The 21832-nt window shown below is 41.5% G+C and overlaps 1 pseudogene; it reads right to left on the bottom strand.

Moving 5' to 3' along the window:
• LOC121150355 overlaps window positions 1-21832 on the bottom strand; it is a 198377-nt pseudogene that overhangs the window by 37862 nt on the left and 138683 nt on the right.

Genomic DNA, 21832 nt, shown 5'->3' with positions numbered 1-21832 from the left:
CACACACAGTTATAAATCCATTACAGCTGGATTTGTGCTTCATAATACTTTGAAGAAAGTGAGACCATGCAGGCATGCTGAGGTCTTGGCCATACCTTCAGGAGAGTGGCACAAGCATTGCCCTTCAATTTCCTAACAGGTTAGGAGAACACCAATGGAGAACATCTTACCCGTAGGTTTTTCACCCAACAAGGAGGAATCAGGGAAGGCTTAAAACCCTGACACTCCCAAAGACCCTTGGTTTTACTCCCCATCTCCTTTTGAGAGGCACCCCAGCTCCCAGTTTTCTCTTGGGTGGTGCTTTTTGCATCCCTGCCCATCTGGTCCATTGGCAAATGAGCTTTTCTGTCTGAAACTGGTTCTTGGGTTTTTATTTCTATATTGAGCTGAGGAAAGAACCTACCAGGCTGTTCTGGTAACAGAAAGCACTAGAGTAGCCCACATTCTAAGTTTGAGAATGCTGATGGCTTGCAACTTGTCCAAGGCCCTGTAGCAGAGTGACTTGGGGGGTGGGGTTGTAAACTCAGACATTCACCTATGCAGCCTGTGTTGCCAGGAAGAGAGGACTGGGTCCGCGTGGATTCCTCCAGAGTGAGTGGAAAGAATTTTATGATTGTAACTTCAGCCACAATGTCAGGATGAACATTACTTGTGCCTCACATGGGCCATTGTTTATTCAATCCCTTGATTCCAATTATTGAGTTAGAAAGATACCAATGTCAGTTGATAAGCTCAATGAGCACTAATCTTGTTTCTGTAACTTGGTCTGTTACTAGTGTTTTATTATTATTATTATTCTGCCATTCTGTGGAAGAAAAAGTAGCATGATCATTTCTATTATGTTATCATTTCAATTGAAACAAAAAAAGTTTAAAGACCTACAGTGAAATGGCTGAGAATTCAGGTATATCCCAATAAAGTTATTATTTTTAAGATATATTTTTATTGTAAAGTCTAATATACAGAGAGGAGGAGAGAGAGAAAGGAAGTTCTTCCATCTGCTGATTCACTCCCAAAGAGTCCATAATAGAGCTGCACCAGTCCCAAGCCAGGAGCCCAGAGCCTTCTTTGGGAATCTCCCACACAGGTGCAGGATCCCAATATTTTGGGCTGTCCTCGAATGTTCTCCACATCCAGAAGCAGGGAGCTGGATGGGTAGCAAGGCCTCTGGGACATAAACTAGCCCCCATATGAGATCCCAGCATGCATAAGGCAAGAACTTTAGCTGTTAGGCTACCAAGCAGTGCCCCCAGTCAAGTTATTCTTGTTGCCTCTGTGAAAGAAGATGTAACACTCAACTTAGACTACTGAAACAAAAATTGATCATTTCTTTTGAATAACAATGCTTGAAATGAATCACGTTTAAGAAACTATCAGGGCAATGTATTTCTTATTTGTGTATGTAAAAATCCACATTATAGTTACTCTACAGACACATCAATGGGCCATTTACTTTCTGATTGTTATATGTTGCTCTATTACTATGGCATAGAGAATTTGAGTGAAAATAGTGAGGTATTTTTATGTCTACTTTAAGCTGTTACTTTTACTGCATTTTGACATATAGGGGACCATCTTTTATTCAGATCAAGCTATAAAGGCTGAATTGAATTATCCACAGGAATAGCTGCTAAATCTTCAGGGAATGGGATGAGGCAGGCATGTCCCATGAGGAAAGGATGCCAGATTGCAATGGGGATGCTGCATGAGGCTGTCTGCTCGTGATTCTGATGCTGCACAGACTGTGGGCTGCTGCTCCTTGAGCCTTCAGTCGTGCTATACAGTTGACAGGTTTTATTGTGTTCTTGTTGCTTTGATTCTTCAATTAAACTCTGAACTGCATAACACACAATAATCTGGAGAGTCTATGAATAGAGGAAGGACCAGAAATCATTATTCCTCAAAGCAATAATTAGTGCCATTCTAGATTAGTCAAGTGGAGCTAGGCTGACTCTGCAACTGAGTACTGTCTCTGGGAGAACCTTTAAGCTAAAGCTCAATGCTAAGGATTGTGTACTTCACTATTTAACAGTGTAAACCATTTCTTCCCCACGGGATTTCTAGGAAATAGGCCAGACCTACAAATGTGTGTGTGTGTATGAGTAAATGTTATATTAATATAGATTCTCACATTTTAATAGATAAAATGGGAGACATAAACTCCAAGAAAAGAGAAAGAGGTTAGTTCAGTATTTCACTTTTATCAGTATTTGCTTCACCTATACAAAACTCAAGGACAGCAGAGTTAAGCTACGCTGTTTGCCAAGTGAACTTAGCTGATATCCATGGGACATTCATCGCACAGCTGCAGAATACACCTTCTCTTCATGAACGCACAGAACTTTGTCTAGAATAGACCATACACTACACCACAAAATGACTCTCAACAGATAAGGGAACAAATGAACTGTGTATCTTTTCTAACAGGAGATGAGATGCAAATCAACAACTCAGACACTCTAGACAGTATCCAAATACACAGAGTCTAAAATAATACGCTTCTGAATGAACACCTGGTCATAGCACGAACCAAGTGGAAATAGGAAATTACCAGAAAAGAATGACGATTGCAAAAGAATATATAAAAACTAATGGGTACAGCATTATGAGGTACAGTACTAGGATGCATAAAAGGCATAAACAATTTAACAAGGCATACTGATGATCTAGAAAAACAAGAAAAAACAAAACTTAAACTTAGAAGAAAGAAATAATAAAAAATAGAGGCAAAATGTACAAAATTTAAACAAAAAGTAAAATACAAAACAAAAATGAGATATAGACCTAAGTTCTTATTTTTAAGATTTATCTTACTTTTATTGGAAAATTAGATATACAGAGAGCAGGAGAGACAGAGAGGAAGATCTTCCCTCTGCTGATTCACTCCCCAAGCAGCCACAATTGCTGGAGCTGTGCTGATCAGAAGCCAAGAGCCAGGAGCCTCTTTCAGCTCTGTGGGTGCAGGGTCCAAATGCTTTGGATCGTCTGCTACTGCTTTCCCAGGCCACAAGCAGGGAGCTGGATGGGAAGTGGGGCTGCTGGGATTAGAACCAGCACACATATGGGATGCTGGCACATGGAATGTAAGTACTTTAGCCACCAAGCTACTGTGCTGGGTCCTAGACCTAAATTCTTAAAAGCATAAGCAAAATGACATATCATTGGTTTAAATAATGAAAAAAATGGAAGAAGATTCAAATTAATACAATCATATACAAAAAGGAAGTATAACAACAAATACTACAGCAACAGTAAAATCTAAAAGGAATGGTCAGATCTCTTTAACCAAGCAATTTGCCAAAACTGAGTCATAAGAAACTCAAATAGACCAATAACTTGGACAGAGAATGATTCTCTCAACAAATAGAAGTTTAATACGAATACCACTTAATCTTACAACACTTTTTCTAAGAGTTACTATTTTGTATTGCATATTAGATATACAGAAAGGAGGATGATTCTATGAATCTATCCGATGATTCACTCCCCAAGCAGGCTCAACAAACTTCCTCCAGGGTTCCAAGGCTTTAGGCTGTCCTTGACTGCTTTCCCAGGCCACAGCAGGGAGCTGGATGGGAAGTGCAGTTGCTGGGTTTAGAACCAGTGCCCGTATGGGATCCCTGCACGTTCAAGGCGAGGACTTTAGCTGCTAGACTACCATGCCGGGCCCAATACTACTACACTTTTAAAGAACTAATTTTAATTATTCTTAAACTATTTTAGTAAAGTGAAAGTGGGAGAATCATCCCATTTTCTCTGAGACATCATCACCTTATATCCAAAACCAGAAAAAGACACAGAAAAAAAAAAATAAAAGTATATAATCCAATATCTCTGATGGACACAGCTGCCAATGTCCTCCTCAAACACCAGCAAATCAAACAGCACCCAAGAAGATTATTCACGTGGATTCAATGGGAAATAACTCTGTTATGTAGGCATGATTCAAAATAGGCAATATAGTAAATATGAAACATATCAGTAATAATTCAAGAACTGAGGTGCCTCATTAGCGCAGTAGGTAGTGCATCAGTCTCATAATAATTCAAAAAATGAAAAAGATAATTATCGCTATAGAAGCAGAGGAAGTATTTGATAAAATAGAACATCCTGTCATAATAAACAATAGAAAAGAAATCTTAAATCTATTTTGTGTAGAAGGAACATAGCTCAGGAAAACCCAGACAATATATGACTGAGCCATAGAAAGAATCATACTAAATGGCGTCCGAGCTGGAAGCATTTCCACTAAAACTGAAATCAGACACGCAGAAACACTCAGCATTACTACTAAATGTAGTCCTGTAACTTTTAGCCGAAGCTTTAGACAAGAAAGAGGAATCAAAGGGAGATAAATTGGGTCACAGGAAGTCAAAATGTCCCTACATGATCATGCGCATAGCAGCATCCAAAGTCTCCAGACTTTGGATTCATAAGAAATTCATAAGATTCAGAATTCATAAGAAAGGTAAAGTCTCAGGATCAAAAACCAACACTCGACAATCACCAGCCTTTGTATACACATTAAACATCATGGCTGATAATGAAATACTTAGGAGCAGTTCCATTCGCAATAACTACAGATCATTTCAATACCATGGCGTAATTTAACAAGGATGCAAATGTTGTCCACGATGCTAGTTACAAAACATTAAGGAAAGAAATAGAAAAAAAATAAGCAAATGGTATAATACGTAATGTTCACATATGGGAAGAATTAACACCATCAACTTGTTCATACTATCTGAAGCGATATTTAAATAAGATTGCATTCAATCAAAATACCAAGCATTCCTTACAGACAGACAAAAACAAAACATGCAAACCTAAACGAAAATTCTAACTAAATCACAATAAACTCCAAAGAATGATAAAGAATCCTAAATAATAAAAAGAAGCTGATAATGTCACAATACAGATTCAAGACACAGTACATGGAAGATACAAACAACCTGTACACACACACACACACACACACACACACACACACAAAGATATGTGGATCCATTTTTACTGCAGCTTAATTCACATTAGCTAAGATATTGAGTCAACACAAGTGTACATCAATTGATGCCTAGGTGATAAGAGTGTGGCATATATCCAAAAGGGAATACTCGGTAATTCTCTAATAAAAGGAACGAAATCATCAAAATGGTAATGTTGCTCACATAGGTTACAGTTTTGGCACTCTGTATTAGTTACCACAAGATTTCGAAATTTGATTCTTTTATACAGCCTTTGTGTATACTCTTGTGGAATAGCTATATATACATATATATATATATTTATACATGCACATATACATATATACATATAACATGATATTATATGTATATTTTTATATATTATGCTCTGTGCTGAAATATTTGATTAACGGAGCGTTAGGCCTGTGAATTGTGAAGAGAGATGAAAATACACCATTGTGTACTTTTTCTCTTGTTTTAAATATAGAATTGGGGCAGGAGGAGGGTGGGTGGGAAATGTAGGTAGGAGGAAAAATAGGGTGCAGAGTATCTAGATGCAACTGATTTGTGCAATATGTGAAACTGTTTATACACATAAAATATATTTGAATAACAAGAAATCAAAACCTGGTTTTTCAAACAAAAGGTGATTCATTTGGAGAGGGTTATGTTAGTGCAGTAACTCAATTCCCAACAGAAAAGTGTGTTTCATCCTGTGTGTATAACATGGAGAGCAAGCATGTAAGTGTGCGAGTAAAACCTACATTTTGAGGTTTGATTCTGAAGCTCGAGAAGAATAATGGATTTTCCTCTTACTAATTCTTTTTCTAGGTAAGAATTAAGTTTTGATTGTAAGGTAAATTAGAAGTAGCTTATTTTAACGATAAAAACGAAGATACAGAAAAGCAGTAGAGAACATTGGAGAGGGGAGTGTTAACTCTTAAAGCTGAGCATAAAGTACAGGAAATTCATTTCCATTTGGTAAATAAAGACAATTTTAAAATCAAGAATAAACATGACCGGGTATAATTAGAGAGTATGACATCCTCCTGCTATTTCCTAGAGAGAAAAAAAATCCATGTTGATCCAATGTGGACAGCAAGCCCTAGCGACAGCTGGATTTTAACCTCAGCCAAAAAAGCTGCATTCTCCATTTGCTTGCAAAATGCGTGCTTCTCCCAGTAGTGTAATTCACCCTGATTTAGCCCCATGCTGTTCAGTTTCAAGGGGAATACTACCTGGATAACACCGAGGGCTAAAGAGACGTGCACAAAACCTACAGAGTGAGGTGACAGGAGCAAATCTTACCCTTAGGTGATATAAATTATCATGATAAAGGAAAAAGGTAGGGGCAGGATTTACCTACCTCAGTGTGGATTTGATGCTTCTGTCTCTTAGCCGGGTCAATAATGTTTACTCTGTCATAGTAGAGGTTTTCAATACATCCATGAAAATGTTTCTTTAAAAAGGTCCCAGGTTTGCCTGGTACTGGCCTTCCTCCAAAACTGAGCTGTGTGGAGAGGAAATAAAAATAAGCTCTTGCTAATAAGTGCTAAAGAAATAGACAATAATAAACCACTTGAGCAAGAACCTCGGAGCATACCCTACATGCGGGACCTGGGGAGGATGGGACATTGAGTGGGGTTTCTCCCCTAATACCCCCCTTTAAACATGAAGGAAACAATATGGAAATAATAGTCTTGCCCACTTTCCTATAGCCCTTGAACCTTTTTGCCCCAATTAACTACGTAAGATTGTAAAAAATATAATTAAAAAAATAAAAAGAAAGAAAAGAAATAGACAATAAAAGCAAACAAGTAAGCAGATTATAACGTGCATGAGCCAAGTGGCTCGAGTAATTATAGATGACACTTGACTATCCATTTAAAAGGATATTAATTAGGGCGTGTAAAAAAAATCTGCAATTGCTTGATTCTTAAGGGCTTATCTTACGAAACTTTAAATTCACTTTTTGAAGCCTTTGATATTAAATAAAAGGAATTTCGAAATGGAGACAAAAAAGAGAATCGATGCCATTGTATATATCACTTTTGTAAGCATCTTAGAAAATATGACCATACTAAAGAGACAAATAAAAACAGTTCTATTTCACTATACAGAGGTCTAGATAAAGCCTACATTGTATGCAAAAGCATTAATGAAGATGATTACTCACAAGTTATTATCTATATGAATGGAAAATAGAAAAATAGCAACATTTTTTTATACACTTTTGTAAGGCAAATAAAAATATCACGGGATCTTGTGGAATTATCAGTTATGCTGCTTATTCAACATTTGTGGTAAAAGGGAATAGATAAAATGTAAAATGAATTGCTTATGAATTATCATGTGTTGCAGATTGCTATGTTGACAGTCAACAATGGTGTTCGAAATACAAGCAGATAGCAAACAGAATCTACTTCTAATGGTAGAGAAGATGGGGGATAATACTGTATGACCACTTGTATTTCCAGTAAATGTAAATACACATTATACTTTTTAATAGATATATTATTTTAAAAACTAACCTGGGCTATTGGGAATGCTGCCCCTCCCATCGAGAGAAGCAGAATTATCTCTGTATTGTAATCATGGTAACCATTTCATGCGTAACCTCACTTTCCCCCATTGATTTGAAATGTCACCTTCAGCTTGGACGTAAACTTTATTCATTTTGAAAGATTGCTTGCTATGTCTTTCACCCTCTCACACACACACACACACACACACGCATGTTCACACAAACAAACACTGTAAACGGTGTGTGTTCTCATTCAGAATGTCTTCTCTGAGAGGCTAATGAACGTCAAGGGTTACTTCTAAATGTGGATATTTCTCTTAAGTCTTACACTACCCCTCTGCTCCTCCCAGTGTAGTAGATGCTAGTGATTACTAATTCTAGAAACTTTTTTTTAAATGAACATTTATTCATTACTATTTGGAAGGCAGACTTTGCAGAGAAAAGACAGATGAAGAAAAGGTGTTGTAACTATTAGTTCACTCCTCAGCTGCTTACAACAGCTAGAAGTTGAGCTGATCCAAAGCTGGGAGCCAGGAGCTTCTCCCCGGACTCCAACATGGGCTCAAGGGCCCAAGAACATGTGCCATTCTTTGCTATTTTCCTAGGCTATAAACAGACAGCTAGATTTGAAGTGGAAAACAAGGCAGCGTTCCTGTGACGTGTTGGCACCTTGGTAGAAGGATTAGCCTGCAGTGCCACTGTGCTCCCCCTATGCCCACTGTTTATCCTCTGTCTCATATACACACATATTCATACATATATACATGCATACTGATATACACATATATGTTGATATATCCAAATGTGTATGTATGCATATTATCTTCCACATATGAAATAAAACATAGCATTTCTGAAATTTATCTTTTTTACACATACTTTTTATTTTTGATGAAGCTTAGTTATTCTGGGGAAGAAGGATCTGGGCTTAGGGAAAAGTGGTGCATTCATTCTTTTGAAATTTTCTATCTCTTGCTGCTTCTGAGGGAAGCGCAGAGACAAAGGGAGAAGCCACACCCAGCCTCCTAACTACCGCAGTACTCAGCGATTGGATATAGCCATCTGATATCAACCCAGGCTCCCCAGAATGGTGCATTCTCTGAGGGTTCTGCCCAAGTGGGTTTCAATAATTCTGAAATGATGCTGATCTTTCCAATCCAAGGATGAGGGAACCCTTCCAATGTCCATAGGCTGACAAATTCGAATTTGCAGTCTCCTTTCACCCACATATTTGCTGTCATCATTTGGCTGCAGCAGTTGTCCAATTTGTTCTGTCTTCATTTCTCAGCTATGGTACCAGATGTCCTCTGCAGCTCAACTTCATTGCAATATCCTCCATGTAAATTTGGCCACTGCAGATGCCCAGTTCTGACACATGCAATCTCTGCTCAGACCACCTATCTTGGATGTGAGACGCCAGGGGCCTGAACACTCCCGGCTGTGCCATTCCCTGAACAACTATAAACCCAACACCAAATCCCCACAAGCATCCCATGGGACAGCCACTAGGCTTCCCCCAGTGCTATTGGTGACCCAAGCTACCCAACCAGGACACACAGAAGCAGTATCAACTGTGCAGGCAAGCCCAAAGACCTGGGCCAGTTGACTTGGGCACTGCTAGACTCACCACCCTGGGGCTCATGGGTCTGACACTCACAGAACAGGTGGGCATAAGGGCTACAATACAACCTATCAAAGAGCTGCCCAGTTTCCCTACTGGGCTCACTTCCAGTCCTAGATCTTGGACTCTCTAGATGGTTCTGCAGTCTAGTTTTATAAGATTTGCCCCCCAGTCCCAGCTCTTAATAGTCAACATTGTGGTTAAGCCCAACAAGCGTGCACTTACTCTGGCTTTTTCATATGGGAGTGGATGCAGTTGATTATCCTACCCTGGCTGTCCTCCTAACTCAATTCACATGTAGGCCAACAGGGACTCTAGCCCTGCATGATCTGGTCTGTCCACGGTCCCAGTTCCATTGCTCTCCAATGAGGATAGTGGAACAGCAGGGGAGATGATGATGCCCCCTACCAGGCTCACACCCTTGCCATCATGGTCACTGGTGAGTGCTGTAACCCAGCCTGGCATGGCCAATCTCACCATGGCATTTATTGGCAGGTGCAACAGCCTAGTACATTCTGGTCTGTGCCTGATTCCAGCTCCTGCTGGTGGGTACTACAAGCCCAACTGGCCCAGCCAGATTCCAGTCCCAGCCCTAATGTAAAATGGCTGGTGTTGAGGCCCAATCTGGCCCCTCCTACACACTGTCCTGGTTCTCAGATCTGCCAGCGGATGGTATGAACTGGCCCCGCCTGCTTCCACTCTCCGACCTAAGCCTCAAGTCATGTATGCCAGTGAGTACTTTAACCTGTCCTGGTCTGGGCTGTTCCTTCCCTTGGTTATTATGCTCAACTGCAGGGACTGCATCCTGACAAAGGAGTTTCTCAAACTCCTCTATCAGCTCTCCTCCTAGTGGCAGATCACACTTACACTAGTGGGCCCTTTGGCCCATGTTGCCTTTGTCCACCTCTTGCCCTGAGAACGCAGTGTCCTTGCACAACCAGCACACTCAGTCTGGTTCTTAATGCTGGGTGATACAGACCAGCCATACTTGGTCCACACTGAGATAGAGCTCTCTGAGACCTAAGCCAGCCCATCCTATACCCACACTGACTCTCATGAATACCTTTGGTTGCTGGACTCTCTCCCAGCATGGCGCTCCAGACCCAGTCCACACCCATGCTCAGGGAGACTGCGGGAATGTTCAGTCATGTCCAGTCATGTCCAGTCCAGACTGCTGCCCCCATCTGGCCCTCACACTCACCAGTGGAAACCCCAACGGAGCTGAGGAATCTTCTTAGCTCCTCAATCAGGCCTGTTCCTAGCCAAAAATCTTGCTTACGTCAGCAGAGATTGCAATCCCATGAGGGTGAGCTCATGCATGCTTCCAGAAATTCTGCCGCCACATTTGATTCTCTCACATGTTGGTTACCTAAAATTACCCGCCCCCCTGTTCTTTCAGTGTTTGGCTCAGCTTACTTAATACAATGATACCCAATTCTGCTCATTTTGCTGTGTCAGAATTTCATTCTTCTTATGGCTGAATTTATATCTATATCTATATCTATATCTATATCTATATCTATATCTATCTATATCTATATCTATATCTATATATCTATCTATATCTATATCTATATCTATATCTGTATCTGTATCTGTATCTGTATCTGTATCTGTATCTGTATCTATATCTATATCTGTATCTGTATCTGTATCTATATATCTATATATCTATATCTATATCTATATCTTCTTTTCCTAGTCATCCATTAATACAAATCTAGGTTAATTTCAAAGCATTGCTATTGTGAAGAGCACTGCAATAAACATAGAAATGCATTTATTTATTATTTATCAGAAAACAAAGGAAAAACAAAGAGACTTTGCATCCATTGCCTTACCCCAAAGGAATTACAACACTTGGATTTGAATCAGGCCTAATGGAGAAGCCTGAAACTTTCCTTTATGGGTAATAGAGCCCAGATAATTGGTCCTTCTTTAGCTGTTTTCCCAAGCACATTATCAGGGAACTTGATGAATAACCTAGACTGGAACCAGTTCTTTTTTTTTTTTAAGATTTATTTTTATTATTTTTTATTGGAAAGGCGGATATACAGAGAGGAGAGACAGAGAGGAAGATCTTCCATCAGATGATTCACTCCCCAAGTGAGCGCAACGGGCCGATACTATGCCGATCCGAAGCCAGGAGCCTCTTCCGGGTCTCCCACGCGGGTGCAGGGTCCCAAAGCCTTGGGCCGTCCTCGACTGCTTTCCCGGGCCACAGGCAGGGAGCTGGAAGGGAAGCGGGGCTGCCGGGATAGAACCAGCGCCCATATGGGATCCTGGGTGTGCAAGGCAAGGACCTTAACCACTTGTGCCATCGCACCGGGCCCTGGAACCAATTCTTATATGAGCTATCAAGCATGATGATGGCTTGTGCCACAATGCTGGCTCAAGTATCTTTTCACAGGCTGACATCATTTTTATTTTGGATGACTCGATCATGTGATAGATGCATTTGTAAATTCTGTATTCTCTTAGTGGACTCCTTAGTATTACTAAACTATTGCCTTTTCTCTACTGTTTCTCTTAATTATTAAGGGTCATCCATATTTCCATATGAACTTTAGGTTATTTCCCATAATTCGGAGGATAATGCCATTGATATTTTGATAGAGATGGCACTGAATCTTGAAATTATTTTGAACCATATGGAATTATTAGTAAGAGTAATTTTTCCTTAGTCACAAGCGCAGGACATCTTTGCAAATTTTGTTCTTGAATAACTTAATTAACATTTCATCATTTGCATTGTAGAGGTGTTTGTGATCTCTAGCTACATTTATACCAAAGTATTACATTTTTTAAAGATTTTAAAAATTTTTATTGGAAATTCAGATATACAGAAAGGAGGAGAGACAGAGAGGAAGATCATCCTTCCAGTGGTTCAGTCCCAAAGTGGCACCAAGGGTCAGGGCTGAGCAGATCTAAAGTCAGGGGCCAGGAACTTCTTCTGGATCTCCCAAATGGGTGCAGGGTTCCAAAGCTTTGGTCCTCTACTGCCTTCCCAAGCCACAAGCAGGGAGATAGTTGGGAAGCAGGGCCACTGAGATATGAACCAGTGGCCATACAGTATCCTAGTGCATGCAAAGCGAGGACTTTAGCCACTAGGCTGCTGCACTGGGCCCAAAATAATTTCATTTTTTTTTAAGCTATTGAGAATAAAAGAGCTCGAATCAGTTTTTTATCACCAAGTTTATGGTGTGTGAAAATATAACTGATCTTTGTGTTGATTTTCTATGCTGCAATTTTGCCAAATATGTGGGTTACTTGCACCCTATTTGCATTCATTAGATAATTTGCCATACAAATTATCTGCCTATCCTGTTGTTACTGATGAATTTTTTTCTATTTAGTTACTTGTGTATACTTTAAGACTAAAATTGTGTAGTTTCATGCTAATCTCAAAATATTTTGAAAAGTATAACTATATGAGAGAGGCAAATACTTCAAAAATTTTGTGACAACAAAATTTATACGCAAGTTTATTTGGGTGCAAAAAGATGAAGTGTGTAGTCTTTATGTGTTATGATATTTCTCATGAATTTTTTTTAAAAGATTTATTTATTTATTGGAAAGTCAGATATACATAGAGGAGGTGAGACAGAGAGGAAGATCTTCCATCCGATGGTTCACTCCCCAAGTGAGTGCAATGGCCTGATCTGAAGCCAGGAGCCAGGAACTTCTTCCTGGTTTCCCACGTGGGTGCAGGGTCCCAAGGCTATGGGCCATCCTTGACTGCTTTCTCGGGCCATAGGCAGGGAGCTGGAAGGGAAGTGGAACTATAAGCCGGGATTAGAACTGGTGCTCATATGGGATTCTGGGGCGTTCAAGGTGAGGACTTTAGCCGCTAGGCCATGCAGCCAGACCCTCTCAGAAATTTTTTGATGTCCCCCTTTTGTATAAAGTGCTATTCTTTTGCTGATTAACTTTCATATATTTTTCCTTCTTTTGTTATCTTGGTCAAAACTTGTTCAGCTCTAACCCTAAATTTAAGCACCAGTAATTGCATAGATCAGCATGTTGCATGCCGCCATACAGTGTGAAGGCTGCACATTGCCCCTACGGATTGTCCCTGCAGGGAAGGTCATCTGGGGACATGCTGGAGTGAGTGCCACAGAAGACCAGTTTGACAGGATGGCAGTGACCTCTGTGGGCTTCCACAGATGGGGCCGCTGCACTTGCAGATAGGAAAATAGCTAAGTTGGGGTGGTTTCTAAGGAGGAAACTGGAGTGTATACCTGTTTCAAGCCAAGGCACACACGTTTGTGGGAGACCTGCACATGGATAATCTGGGGCTGGAGGAAATGCTTGGGTAGCCACAGTATGGTGACTGCCCTGCAAATGTTGGGTCGGAGAGAGCAGCAGCACTGATCAGAAGGTGTGAGAACTGTATTTGGGGACCTACTTGGCTGGGCTGGGGAGCTGCATCTGTTGGTGCAGTAAAGAGCCAGATCTGAAATGGGCCAGAGGGCACAACACGCACTGGCAAGTGGCAGGATTAGGTGCTATATATGTCAGTTTGGAGTGTAGTACTCCCTGGCAAGCTCAGGGTTTATGGCTGGGAGTGCTCCTTACAGGGGGATTATAGGCACTCCCCTGGTAAGTTATACCTCCTGTTGGTGAGCACAAGAGCCAGAGCTGGGAATGGGCCAGGATGGATAAGGTGGCAACTCCTATTGACATACCTGTGGTCCAGGTTCAGCGCCAGAGCTGAGCACAGAAGAGCAAGATGGGATGCAGACAAGACCGTGCTGTGCTGCAGCACATGGGGAAAGGTCTGGTGGCAGGTACCAGGGGTCACCCCAACAAACTTTAGCACCTGCTGGTATGTGTAAGGAAAGGGCCTGTATTTGGCTGTGCTAGGTTATTTTACCTGTAGGTTCCTGTGAGAGATGGGGCTTTGGCTATGGATAAATTGACCTGACAGCTGTATTAACCAATACATGCGTTGGCTGGGTAGCTGACAAACTGGACTCTGCACTGACTGATGCACACAAGAGTTAACTCTGAGGTCACCCCAGGGGAGGTTTCTTGGGGGACTATCAAATAGATGGTTGAACTGAAACCTGAGGCACAGGGAAAATCACAGTATTTGTTATCTGTCCTTGGAGTGCTTGTATTGGTTATAATTTTTTTGTTTTGTTTTTTTAAAGATTTATTTTATTTTTATTATAAAGTCAGATTATACAGAGAGGAGGAAAGTCACAGAGGAAAATCATCTATTGATTCACTCCCCAAGTGGCCACAACAGCTGGAGCTACACCAAGCTAAGAACCTGGATCCTCTTCCAGGTCTCCCACAGGGGTGCATGGTTCCAAGGCTATCGGCCATCCTTGACTGCTTTTCCAAGCCAAAATCAGGGAGCTGGATGGCAATTAGAACCTGTGCCCATATGGGATTCCAGCACATGCAAGGAGAGGATTTTAGCCTCTAAGTTACTGCACCAGGCTCAGAGTGTTTGTATTGGGAATAGACCATCTCAGTTACTGAATCCTGTGCAGTAGAAAGCATGTCAGACTCTCACAGTGGACATGATAGCCAGCCCATCTCCTCTAGCAGAGGATACTGAGTGCTTCTTTAGAAACTGGAAAGCACAAGTGTTTGGACAACTCTTAGAAAAAGTTTGCAGCAAGTGTCTGGGTCTGTGGACACATTGAGGTGAACTTTGTCAACCAATGAAACCTTGTAAAATTTTTCTCAACCCTGGTGCAATAAAACCAACAATATCTCAGAACTATTTCAAGTGACACCTTTAGGACATTCTTCTATATTTTGAGGTCACTACGGCACTATTATGATTGTCCCCCATTCCCAGGTGCTGATGTAGTTTGATAGCAAGGAGCAGTCCTCTTTCCCTTCCCTACTGTAGATGCAGGAGGGGAAAAAATTAAAGTATATATATGAAACATTTGTGCTATCCATCTTCTTCCTGGACCCTTCTCCACCTAACCAGAGGCATACATAAGCATGTATCCCTCTCAGCTGTTAACAATTTTTAAAATAGGCTGGTCCAAGTACTATGGTCCAACCATCAATGTAAAATAAATTCAAATGAGAAACTGAATTCCTTCACGGAGCAGAGTTAGGAGATGTGATCAAAAGACAATCAAGTCAGGGAGTTCCACTCATGTAAGGATAGAAGCTCATCACACAAGTTTAATTATGAAGAGTGAGGGTTGCTAAGCAGTGGGTTGCTATAAAGGCAGATGTCTTCCTCTCACCCTCTGTCTTGCTGCATTTTTCTACACCGTTTTACCATTCTTGCACCTCCTCTCCCCTTCTGTATAAATCATAAATCAAATGTGGCAGGTCATCCTGCCTACCACATGATTCTCCTTTCATGAGATGCGCTCATCAGAAAATGGCACAAGCCCATGTTCCTCATCTTCCCAAATCTCTAGTCAAATTTGTTTTCCTTATAATAGTATCCAACCTGAAGTATGTGTAGATCAAGGGTTTTTAGGGTGCCGTGACTGAGCTGCTCCCATGTGGGTCCCTCAAAACCTTTTAAAACTTTTTTGGTAATTTTTCATCATCATTTATTATCCCTAGCATCTATCCTATCATATACATTGGCTTATAATTACAGAATAAACTGCTTGAGACAATTGTTTCCAATTTTGAATGAAAGTACAACATATGTAATACTGTAAGGTAGTTTCATTGGGAGAAATAGTTATTTCATTCATAATTTTCTTCCTAGTTTAAAATATGTCAGAATGTATCAGTGTGTGTAATCTGAGGCAAAAAATATTGTAGCAGAAATTACTTTTTTGTTTATGAATAAGATTGAGAATCTTCATCCTGACATTAAAAACAGTGGTTTTAGTATTTTTAAGCATTGTTTTATTTGAAAATCAGAGGAAAAATGAGAGAAAGAGACAGAGAATCCCCCACTCACTGAATCACTTTCCAATGATACAGAGCCCGAGTCTGGGCCAGGATGAACTGAGGGATCAGCATCAGCAGCATCATTCAGATCTTGCATGTGGGTACAGGGCCCCAGACACATGGGCCATGTTTTGCTGCTTTTTCCAAGCACACTAGCAGGGATTCTGAGTAGAAGTGGAGCATCTTAGCCTCCAGTAACTCCTCATATAGGCTGCTGGAACTGCAAACAGTGGCTTAAGCCAGTATGCCCCCATGCTCACTCCTAAAAAGAAATTTGAAATGCTGATTTCCTTGACTAATTTCTCTACTGGATTGCCTATATTTTAATTGCAGAATATTATGTTTCTTGAGAAATTGCTTTTCGAATTTGGTAGAATGTGACATCATTATGTACATATTTTATCTGAATGATCAAATTGGTTTTAAGAATTTTTAGGCAGATAGAAGTTCTTATATATTTTATTTCATGATTTTTGGATTTTTCCAAAATTAATGAGGATCTAATTGTTAAAAAAAATCTTGTATAAAACTTAATTTGGAGATGTATAGACACATATAATCTTTCATTTCTCAAAACATTGATTTTAAATTATACTTAATTTTTCTTTAAATATGCTTCATATTTTGAAAACCATGCCCTTTCAGCATATGTGGAATAATAAATATAAAGCATTTATTTTTAAAAACACCATTTCAACATTCGGGAGCCTTATAAGTGGACTCTGTGAAGCAAAGTCACCGCATAGGGAAAGACTGATGGGATTGCAACGATGCTAGGGAAGGACCAGGATGCTTAAATGACCTGCTGCCCAGAGCTCTTCTCTGTGGGCTGAACACAGAGTGACACACTGCAGCCTTCCTCACTGCCTCTCAAGCCAGATGTACACTGATATACCTTGGGAAGACAGTTCAACAAGAAATATAGGATCTACATTTCTGCTATGTTTTGATGGAAAATTCTTTTTTTTTATGATTGGTTTTTACAGAAAATGAGAGCTGAGGTAATCTGCACCCAGGAGTCAGGAGCTTCTTCTGTGTCTTCCACATGGGTACAGGGTCCCAAGGCTTTGGGCCATCCTCGGCTGCTTTCCCAGGCCCCAAGCGTGGAGTTGGATAGGAAGTGGAATAGCTGGGACATGAACTGCATCCGTATGGGATCCTGGCATGTGCATACTGAGGATTTATCCACTAAGACAGTCCACCAGAGTCTCTAGGGAAAATCCTAGGAACCTTCACTGTATTTACCTTCTGGGTGGCTGGAGGAAAAGCTCACAACTACATCTGCCAAGGTGTGCCAAATCTCTTAGCTGCCTCATAGAAGTCATCCTGCCATGCAATCCATGTCCTTGATGCAGTCTGAGACGAAGGAGGGCACATGAGTGACACTGACACCCTGAAAATTGGTAATGTATATATATCCTTCCATGGACACAAGATCCTGTGTACTATTTGCCAAATACTTTATGTAGCGGAAGGTTAAGATCGCAATTATAAAGTAAATTAGAAGTATTTTGTCACAAATATTTTTCAAACTAAGAAAAAAAAGGAAGGTAGAGGGCCCAGCATGGTAACCAAGCAGCTAAAATCTTACCCTTTAATGTGCGAGGATCCCATATGGGTGCTAGTTCATGTCTTGGTGGCCCCACTTCCTATCCAGCTCCCTGCTTGTGGCCTGGGAAAGCAATTGAGGACAGCCCAAAGCCTTGGGACTCTGAACCCACGTGGGAGACCTGGAGGAGGTTACTGGCTCCTGGCTTGCGATCAGTACAGCTTTGGCTGTTGCGGTCACTTGGAGAGTAAATCAGCAGAAAGAAGATTTTCTTATCTGTCTCTGCTCCACTCTGTATATCTGACTTTCCAATAAAAATAAATGTATCTTAAAAAAAAAGGATGGTAGAAGTGAGACAAGAAGCATTTCATATGTTATGTATGAAATGCATATATTCCATATACATGTTCTTATATGTATTTCAGCAACCTTGCCCAAATAGCCCACACCCATTGTGATATTTCTTGTTGGGTCCTACAGCCTAGCTCTGTCTGTCCTACACTCAGACCCAGTTCTCATATAATTCAGTAGGTGCTGAGACCTAGCCCAGCCTGTGCTACCCCCATTCTGATTATTGTGAGTGAGCACCAGTAGGTGCTGAAGAAAATCCCATTCTGGCACACCCTAGAACCAGTTTACACCCATGCCTAGGGATACTGTACCCATGTCCAGCACATTTTCCCACACCCATTCCTGCCTTTGTCCTCACCAGTGGGAACCTCAGCTGAGGCAGTGTGTCCCCTTAGCTTTGCGACAAAGTCTACTCTTAGCCACAGAGCTTGTGCACATGGCAGTGGCTTCTCTGACTCAGCTTGGCATAACATCACCCATCTTGGACTTTACCAACAGATACTACGTTGGCCCAGGATGGGGGGCCCTGCAGCCTGATACTGAGTTTGCTCCTATCCAGTTCTTACATTTGCTGGTAGATACTGGAGCACAGTCAGGCATGGCTGGTCTCACTTCATGGATATTGGGGTTCAGAACAGTCCAGGCTGATCCAAGCTGATCCAGGCTGTAGCGCCGACAAGTACATGCAAGAATTGAGTGTGGGATGTGCCTGATCACAACATCCACCAGCACAGACCAAAGCTAAGACAGAGGGGGCAAGCTGTATTAGGTGAAGGCCTAGCACCTGCTGGCATGTGTAAGATCCGGGTCTGGGAGTAGGTCTGGGAAGGAACTTGGGGAACTTCCCTGGTGGACTATCATTCTCACTGGTGAGCATGTGAGTAAGACCTGAGAGTTGGTAAGTCCAAGCAGGCTGCTTTACATTGACAGGCCTGGGAGCCAGTATGGGGTGTGGACCATGCCAGGTAGGTTAGATTATCACATGTACTGACTTTCATGAAAGCCAGGGAAGTGGACATGCTGGGCAGGGCAAGGCTGCAACACCCACCAGTGAGAGTTGCGATTGGGGACAGGCCAGTTCATGCCTGATTTGGGGCATTGATACTCACAGCCCTTGAGTAAACCAGCTGGTTTTGCAGTCCCATGGGGGCAAGTCGATGATCCCTTATAGAATCTGCTTCCAGACCCAGTTCTCTCATGACCTTTTTAGTGTCATGGCCAAGCCCAACACGGCTCACATTCTGTGCCTATACTCACTGGCAGGTACTAGGGTCAAGCCCTGCTAGGCATGCTCCGCCCCCCCCCCCATGGCTTCCATGTGCAGTAGCAGGCAATGATTGATAACAATAAGTCTACCTCAGTTGCCTGATGTGAGTGGTTTGTTCCTGGAAGGGCCTCCAGTTTCTCTCCTCTAAAACACTTGGTTTTAGCCTTCTCATTCACTTTCAAGTGCAGTAGCCTGATTAATGGAAGTCACTGAGAAGTAACTCCTCAACTGTCACGTTGTCCCTTAGCAGTCCTCGCTCTCACCCAGCCGCAGACCTGCTTGCCTTTGCAATAGACAGCTCTTTACGCATGCAAGTGTGCAGATATCTAAGCAAGGTTCAATGGCAGTGTGCCATGCCAACCTTGGGCCCTGCCTGCCTGCATACCCAGGGCCCGCACACATTTGTGCTTGCGACTGCAAGCCCTATCTGCTGGTGAACCAGTGTCTGCCCTCAACAATCTTAAAAATAAATGAAAAATAGAATAGGCATCTATGCTGACACACTGATAGAGTCGACACAAATTTGCCATTAACCAGACCAATGATGCCTGCCAGCTATTAGCTGCTTTTCTCCCAGTAGTTGCCTTGGACAAAAGCAACCTAAGCAGTTACCTACAGATGGAGCTTTCTCAACATCGGCTGACATGGATGGAGAAAGGATTCCAGCAATATTGTCAGCCCCTGCCCATTTCAGCCTAATCTGGACAATCTTTTCTCCAGAATTCCTCATGGATTGGCTGGGAGCCAGTGAACTCTGTGGTGGGTGCCAGTCAAGGACAGAAGTGGAGGGCAGGGTGTGCCTCCTTAAACCTGGGTCAGGATCTATCTGTTAGACCTGGGACAGGGTGTATCTCATAAATGTAAGATGAAGATGATGATACTCTGGTTCTCTGAGGAAGGTCTGCTCCGTAAAGCCTGCTCCATGAAGCTTGATTCTGCCCACTTGTTTTCCTGAGGTCTTAGGATGACCATACTGGGCCTCAAGGAAAGCGATTTTGTTGGCCTGAATTTCTATTAACCCTTGTGACCAGAAGAGATTGTCATACTCAGGAATACTTTGGGCACAGAGCCTTCCTCCTTGCCTCAGGAAGGCGTAAGAATGACTCTTCACCTTCCCATTGTTTCCTTCTGATAGACAAAAGAAAAACATAGTTGCCCAACACTCACACATTACCACAGCTCAGACAATCCTTACAGCATGACTCAACCGTGAGGAGTTCATGATGAGGAGTAGGCCAAGAAAAATGAGCCATTAATGGCCATTTTTACCTAGATGGAGGAAGGCTGATTGTGGAACTAGACAGTTGGCTTCTCCTGATGTGGAATAGTAAGGGGAGTCAGAATTATGGAATGACCATTAAAAGGAGTATTTTAAAGTATTACAAGAGTGCTTGGAATATCCTGTGTGTCATGCACATGTCTGTCAAAAAAATAATAACAGAAAATGACAGACAGTTCTCAAGTATGTTATTAAAATACCAGAAGGACTACACAGACATAGAAAAAAATAGAGTTTAGACTTTAAACATGCAGTGTGCCTGTTGCACCAGGAAACCAAATTAGTAATATGGATGATCAAGTGGAAGAAATATCTTTTAACATAGGACAACAATTTTTAAGAAGAATTCACAATATTCAAGTGATCTGTAAAAGGGATTCAGAAGATATGAAAAAAAAGTTAATCTAAGAAAGGGGAAAAAACGATGGAAAAAACATAAGAAATCTTCTCTGAGTTGAAAAGTTAGAGTTTACGTGTTCAAAGTGCTCATGGGAGAACAGGCCTTTGGTGCTTGTTTAAGATATTTCTGTTGCCTCCTTATCCCATTTCAAGTACCTATGTTCAAATCCCAGGTCTGCTTCCACTTCAAGAATGACCTGCACTGAGTGCCCAGGTCCAAACCTCAGCCTTGTCCAGCCTGGCCCAGCATGGCCTGTAGTGGAACTTTGAGGAATGAATTAGAAGCTGGGATACCTCTCTGCCTTCATGACTGTCTTAGTGTCTTCCTTTCTTTCTTAATGATGCCTGTCAAACACATACACATATATATTTGAAAAGAGCAAACTCTACCATGCAAAAATGCTTCTGTTCCTAGCCTATAGGTGTCTGAACTGCTAAACCCACAGTGTGGCTTTCAGCTGGCTTTGCACAAGGAGAGGCACTGGTGGCAAGCTGGAGGGCCAGGCAGAGGAGAACAGATAACAGGACATGTCTCCACCTTCCTCTCTGCCTCAGGACACATCTTTGGTAACAGTCGCATCTTCCCTACAGCCGTAAATCATACGAGACACGCTTCTGTCAGATGACAGAAGAATGAAATTATACTCTTTGCAACTAAGTCATCCCAAATAAAGACCTTTATGCTCACTGAAACTAGTCAATCACAAAAGAACAAATGTCATATGTTCTCTTATAAGAAAATCAACATGGAACGTGTAACTTCAATAATTCGATCCATAGTGTTTTCGTTTTCTTTTTGGGGGGCTGCATCCCATGTATCTTGATGTGTTTTATTTCTGTTTTAGTTGTTACAAATATTTTCTTTTCTCTTGTTGAATTCATAACTGGCTCATGGATTACACCGTGACATCATTTATTCCAAAGAGATTCTAAGACGGGGAACATATTTTGAAGTTCCCTGCGTGTGGCTGGATCGATGAAGGA

The sequence above is a fragment of the Ochotona curzoniae genome, unplaced genomic scaffold (genome assembly GCF_017591425.1).
Source record: "Ochotona curzoniae isolate NIBS_2020 unplaced genomic scaffold, NIBS_Ocur_1.0 scaffold_4953, whole genome shotgun sequence".
NCBI lineage: Eukaryota > Metazoa > Chordata > Mammalia > Lagomorpha > Ochotonidae > Ochotona > Ochotona curzoniae.
The sequence above is the reverse complement of the archived record's forward strand: the minus strand, read 5'-3'. Positions and strand labels throughout refer to the sequence as shown.